The sequence below is a fragment of the Atractosteus spatula genome, chromosome 18, assembly GCF_055471065.1.
Source record: "Atractosteus spatula isolate fAtrSpa1 chromosome 18, fAtrSpa1.hap1, whole genome shotgun sequence".
Classification (NCBI taxonomy): domain Eukaryota; kingdom Metazoa; phylum Chordata; class Actinopteri; order Semionotiformes; family Lepisosteidae; genus Atractosteus; species Atractosteus spatula.
The window spans coordinates 8,945,491-8,951,923 of NC_142723.1; positions in this window are offsets into that span (position 1 = coordinate 8,945,491).

The following is a 6,433-nucleotide window of genomic DNA, read 5'->3' on the forward strand; positions in this document are numbered from 1 at the left end:
TCAACATTTTCTGACTTCACATTAGGCCACATAGTGTTTGTGAAAGCCTGAAAGTTGGCCGAGGGGCTTTGTTATTCAATTATTTTTTTGGAAGACTCTGATTAGGCAGAAACAAGACTCTTATGTTTCTTTCAAAATTAATGAAATTAATTCAGAGGCATACTTGTGGAATGTTTTTAAAAGTACAGCACTACACTTCATAAAGGCAGTGTGCTGCTCATACAGAACACACTATAAGGAATAATTTCAAATTCATTGTCCCCTTTGCAGTTTGCAGACTGCCCCTTTGTATCTGCTTTATACTTCTAGATGCACAAAAGCAATACAACACCCCCATCTAATGTATTTAAACATAGATTTAAAACCACAGAAAACATTAATAAAAATACAAATTAAAGAATCATTTTCAATTTACAGTATGAAAAGTGACACTGTCAGAATGAAAACATTTCAATGTTAATAAAATAATTAAGATTAACTTGAATTTAATCGAGCTCTGGCCATACTGCTGTAAGATGTTCCACTGCATGTCTTGTACAGCTACAGCCAGCTGGTGAATGTTGTCCAATTACAGTTGTCTCCTGTTGATGTCATTGGTGAATTGATCCCACAGATGTTGTCTTGGACTCCAGGAGTGCAAAAAAGATGCCCACCTTTACTGTTTTCTTGAAGTTGTTTCACTGTAACCCTAGATTCACTGTACTTCCAGATTCCAGATTCCAGATTGACTGGCAGGAATGAAAAAACTATTGGCTCAATATTTTTTTTCAATGTATTGTTGAACATTAAGGTTGACTTCAACAGCATCACATCTTCACTGCTGGTTGGATTTCACCTTGCAACAGTTTGCATATATTTCATCACAACATCTCCACAAATACTATGTTCCATTGGTTCTGCTAAGTGCAAAATTGTATTCATTGGAGAATAAAACACTAATACTGACTCAGATGACCAAATTGTACTAATTCCTAATCAATTCATGTTGATAACTGTATCTCAACTTTAGCAGTAAACACAGAGCACCTAAGGTTTTTTAAAATAAAATTGTGTGACTCAAGCTTGGTATTTTCTTATCCTATTCCTATAGGTCCCTGGCCCAGGTCAAACAGGACCAGACAGTTTTAATAGAGTTATTTCAAAATTGATTGGTAGATTGGCTAGCTGGGGTCAGGGACCAAAGCAGGAAAAGATGGCTTGAAACATCAGGGCTGGACTGACCTTAATTGATTAATTACTTTTCCAACCTTTATTTTCCCAAGAAGGATAAGGTTTTATGTACACAGGTCCCCCAGATCATGCTACCCGAGTTGGAGAATCTGCTACACCTGTTCTAGTCATTAAACCTGCTCACTATTTAAAATATGGATAACATTACACACGTGACTAGTGAGCTATAGATATTTAATATAATATAATATAGACATTAGATGTTACATTGCACAACATTAACAACATTCCTTGTTATATGATACTATTAACAAAGAAATTAAGTGGTTCAAATGATGCAAAACACTGACTAAATACTAATAGGAGGATCTTATGAAACCCTTGTTCTTAAATTAAATGCCAGTACAACAGCATATCTAAAGTCACCCACTAAAACCTCATTTTAACCCTCTTTGTAATAGAAACAAAGTACTTGCTAGGCTTTGTTGTCTGTATAGAATGTTATACACCACAAATAATTTTATGATAATATATATAAATATATATATATAATATTTATATTTTTCAGTCTTATGCTTTTAAGTGTAAAGGTATCATAGAGTACAACCTACTGTATTAGAAGACCTTAGCCCTTTGTGTATGCTGATGAGGAAACTTAATAAATAAGACATTGGAGAAATCTGTTGTTCTTAATGTATTGAAGTAAACAAATTAGGGCTGAGAACTGTACAGTTCAAAAATCATATATTTGAAAGGTAGAAAAATGCTTACACAAAAGGCTGAATCAAAAACATGTTGACAAGTGAGTTTTTTTGTTTAGTGCACATCACATTGTTTTGCAGAATTGCCTAATTTTAATCCCCTGGATTAATGATGTTGTGGTGCTGTCTGTTTGTATTTTCCACCTTGCTGAATATGTCTTTGTTTTGGAATTTCCTGTTTAAATTCTAATATAACACAGATCAAAGTGCATTAATCTCTCAAATATTTATCTGCAGGGCATTGCAAATTCTCTGCATTTTTATTATCTTCCACAGCTGCTATTTTTTCACATATATAAACTTTTAACTGTGTAAAATGATGCTAATATTTGATTGTTATTAGTTTTATAATTACTTTATATAAACAAAGTTGAGAAACAGACTGCAAATGACGAAGTCCACTACCAGGCAGCAATTTGAAATAGTGGTTAAGGTTCTGGATCACCATACTGGAGGTCTGACAGTGAAAGTCTGGTAGGTTCTTCTCTTTTATCACTGAGCAATGTACTCAATTCTAATTTTTCCAGTACATGCCCTGCTGTATACAATATGTCCATCTCCAGGTTGTCATTGGCAATCTTATCTGGCAAAAAAAATTGCTGTAATATGTTCAGAGTCATCAGTTATAAAAAACTATTTTCATCTATGAAAGTGTTAGTAGTATATTATGCTTATTGGCACCCCCCCCATCAACTTCGTAAAGCCAGTCCTGTAACCCTATCTGTAGATGGCTCTGTACTTGCGCTTCAATCAAAATTGAAAAACCTTGGGATAATATTCGATTCTGGTTTAACATTCGACCCACATGTGCAGCATACTGTCAAAACATCTTTTTTTCACCTTAGAAATATCGCAAGACTATGCCCTATGCTATCATTAACTGTGGCTGAAAAGCTGATCAACACATTTGTATTCTCTCGAATTGACTACTGTAATGCTCAACTCGCCATTTATCTAAATCTACTCTGAACAAACCGCAGTATGTCCAAAATTCAGCAGCCAGAATCCTGACCAGGTCTAGTGCAAGTGTTCACATTACTCCTATCCTGGAGTCCTTGCACTGGCTTCTGGTCAAATTCCATGTAGACTTTAAAATACTCATGCTCACCTATAAGACTCTGCATGGCTTGGCACCTCAGTACCTGTCTGAACTACTATCGCCCTACTACCTACCTCGCAACCTTCGCTCTTCTAATTCTGCTCTCCTTACTGTCCCCCAAGCCCGTCTACATTGTATGGGTCTGGAACTCTCTGTCCAAGGATATCAGAGAGTCACCTTCTCTAAACTCCTTCAAATCCAGACTCAAAACCCTCTCAGAAAAGCCTTTACTTAACTGGTTCTATTCTTCACCCCTCTGCTCTTCTTAGTACCACCATCCACGGTCTCCTCTATATATTGTAATTGTGTTATATCTTGTGTATTCTTCTTATTTATTGTTGTATTCTTCTTATTTATTGTTATTGTCATCCTGTAAAACGCTTTGAGAAGCCACCTTTAAAGGCGCTATATAAAATAAAGTTTATTATTATTATTATTAAAGAAATTAAGTGGTTCAAATGTTGCATAATATGGATTAAATACTAATAGGAGGATTTTATGAAACCATTGTAATGTCCTTCCATTCATTTTCTTACCACTTTATCTAATACACAGTTGCTGGGAAGCCGGAGTCTATCCTGGCAACCAACACTAGACAATTTAGAACCTGAAACGGACACCAGTGCATCGGAATAGGGAATATACTGTACAAACACAGACATAAACACATATGTACACCAAGACTAATATCTATAGAAGGCAATGAACCTTCGTAGGATGTATTTGGACTGTGGGAGGAACCAAGAGCACTTGGAAGAAACCCACACCAACACATGGAGAACATATAAACCCCATACAGAGAGTACTCCAGGAACTGAACCCAGAGCCCCACTGCTGTGAGGCAGCAATGCTAACCCTGCACCACCTTGCTGCCCACAGTAAATATTTCTTAAGCAGCTTCATGGTAAGGTTGCTTTGCTGCAGGTATAACAGCAGATCACAAGAAATAGCTCAAATCAACAGAGAAGCTACTAAATAATGATAAGTAGAGATGCTTAGCACCAAAATAATAGAAAAATCGAATTTAATGGAAAAAAGAGAAACGATAAACAGATTTTGAAAACTTGAAACTTGCTGAGAGTCTTGAGTGGCTGCCAATATCTTGTAATCACAGCCTTTCACCCGAGGAGAATCTGTGGAAACGATCAAAAATAGTAATTTGTATGACTATTTTTAGTAATACAATGTTTACAATATGTAAGTGAGTCCCAGGTACAGTAAACAATGGACCAACCTTGTTTGAAGGAGTGTGAACATGAAGGAGTTCAGAGATGTATGATGGAGTTAAATTATTTAGAGCCTTGTGAGTCAGTAAGAACTTGTTTTGAATATGTGACTTTACAGGCTACCAATAGAGAAATTTAAGAGTAGGAGTAATGTGCTGCCAGGGTCTAAAGTGTGAGTTTAGAACCTAGCTGCAGTGTTTTGGACATACTGCTGCGGAAAGTGTTAGGGTGCCCATAGAACAAGGAATTGCAATATTCAAGCCTTGATGTTATTAATACATGAATCAAACATTCAGATAGAAATTGCAGGCAAAATTTCTAAGATGGAAAAAAACAGGTCGTAATCAGATTTTTTACATGGGACTCAAATGACAGGAGAGGATAAAAAACTTCCAAAATCTGAAGGATAGGTGACACCTGCATGGGGAATTACTGTGAAACTCTCCAGCAGACATCTACTGCCCACCAGTAAAATTTCTGTTTTGGCACTATTAAGCTTGAAAGAATTAGATGTCAGACAGAGCTTAATGCCACGCAGAGAAGTGATAAGTGAGGGAGGTCTGAGATCAGAAGGAAAAGAGGCTTTAATGTAGACCTGTCATCTATATAAAAATGAAACTGAAAGCCACGTGTGTGTATGATCTGATCGAGAGGAGTCATATTCATACCCTGTAAAAGATAAAAATGTTCTAAATGTTCAAAGGTTCAAAGTTACTTAAAGGTGTTCAGTTTTGTTATCGATCGCTTATCATATTGATTTAATGCTCAAAAACTTAGGTAAGGGGATAGACATTTTTTTAATTTCTTGAACCTTTAAACTTCCAAGATAGAAGAGAATAACAGAAAAACAACTAATATATATATATATTTCATTCAATGTTTCACATTTTCAAGGTTACCCTGAACATTCTATCTAAAACTGAATACTTAATGTTTCAGTTTGCTTTTGCAGGTTGTTAACTGTTTTTTACCTCAATAATGTTCTGCAGGTGAAATCAAATTGAAGAACTTGAACAGTTAAATCCCTTGATTTCAAGACATCCTTTTTACCTGAATAATTTTCTGTCCCTAAATGTGAAAGGCGTACATATAAAAAATCTGGAATTTAATTACATTTTGATGCACTTTTAAAACTGTCATCAAAAACTCAAAAATGGTATGTTCGATAAAAACACACAGCACCTATATCAGGTTTAAATGTCCATCGTGTTCTTTTTGGTAAGATCTTTGCCAGGTGTCTCACAAAGAAGATGAAAGAAAAGAGCAGAAAATTATTTTGTGTGTAGCTCCTTTTGTGCTGTGAAAGCTGATGGTCATATCCTGTCTGATTACATTGTGTCTGGGAAACTGCACTTTCCTGCCTGAGGCTATACACAGGAGAAAATGACAAAGCATCACGTAATGTGAAAAAAAATTAAGCACATTTTCTATTCTGCCATTGAAAGTGTTTAAATTGCCAAAGGAGGAAAATAATGAGCATAACACTGTAACATGGTAATATCTGTTTTCATACTTACTGAACTATTAATTTCAATGACGTGTCTTTTTAAAGAATGTGAAAAAAATGTAAAATCCTATCAAAATGATTGTCCATGTTCTTCAAACAGTCGCTAGTTTGAGCCTATGCAACAATAACTCCTCCTCACCTCTCCCCTGACTTAATGAAACTGCATTATAAACAATTTAAAAATGTAATACTACACAGAGTTAGTTCAAGTAGGTAGCTGCGTCAGCATGCGTAGACTGCAAAGGAGCAAGTAAAGATTTATACCATGCATAATGACACCCAGAGAAGGCTCCACAACCAAAATGTTGTGCTTCCTTTCTTGTCTTTTCAGCATGGAATAAACCTTTACTTGTTCCTTTACTACACAGAGAGTCTGACAATGTATTTACGTATATTTGATTACATAGGAACAAATCTAACTGAAAGATGTTTTTGTTTAGGACATAACTATTATACAGTATGTATCAGTATTTTTTTTACATTTAAAACCCCAAAAATGAAAAATCAGTCAAGCTGTGAGTAAAAAACACGTTGCCAAATGCTACATACAGTTGACAGTCTTACAGCATATAGTGTAGTTTTGGCAATCGCTCCACCTTGTGGCTATCTTTCAACATTACTGGTCTTTTTGTGTATTTTCACAGGTAAAGCAAAAAGTTATTAGGAGACA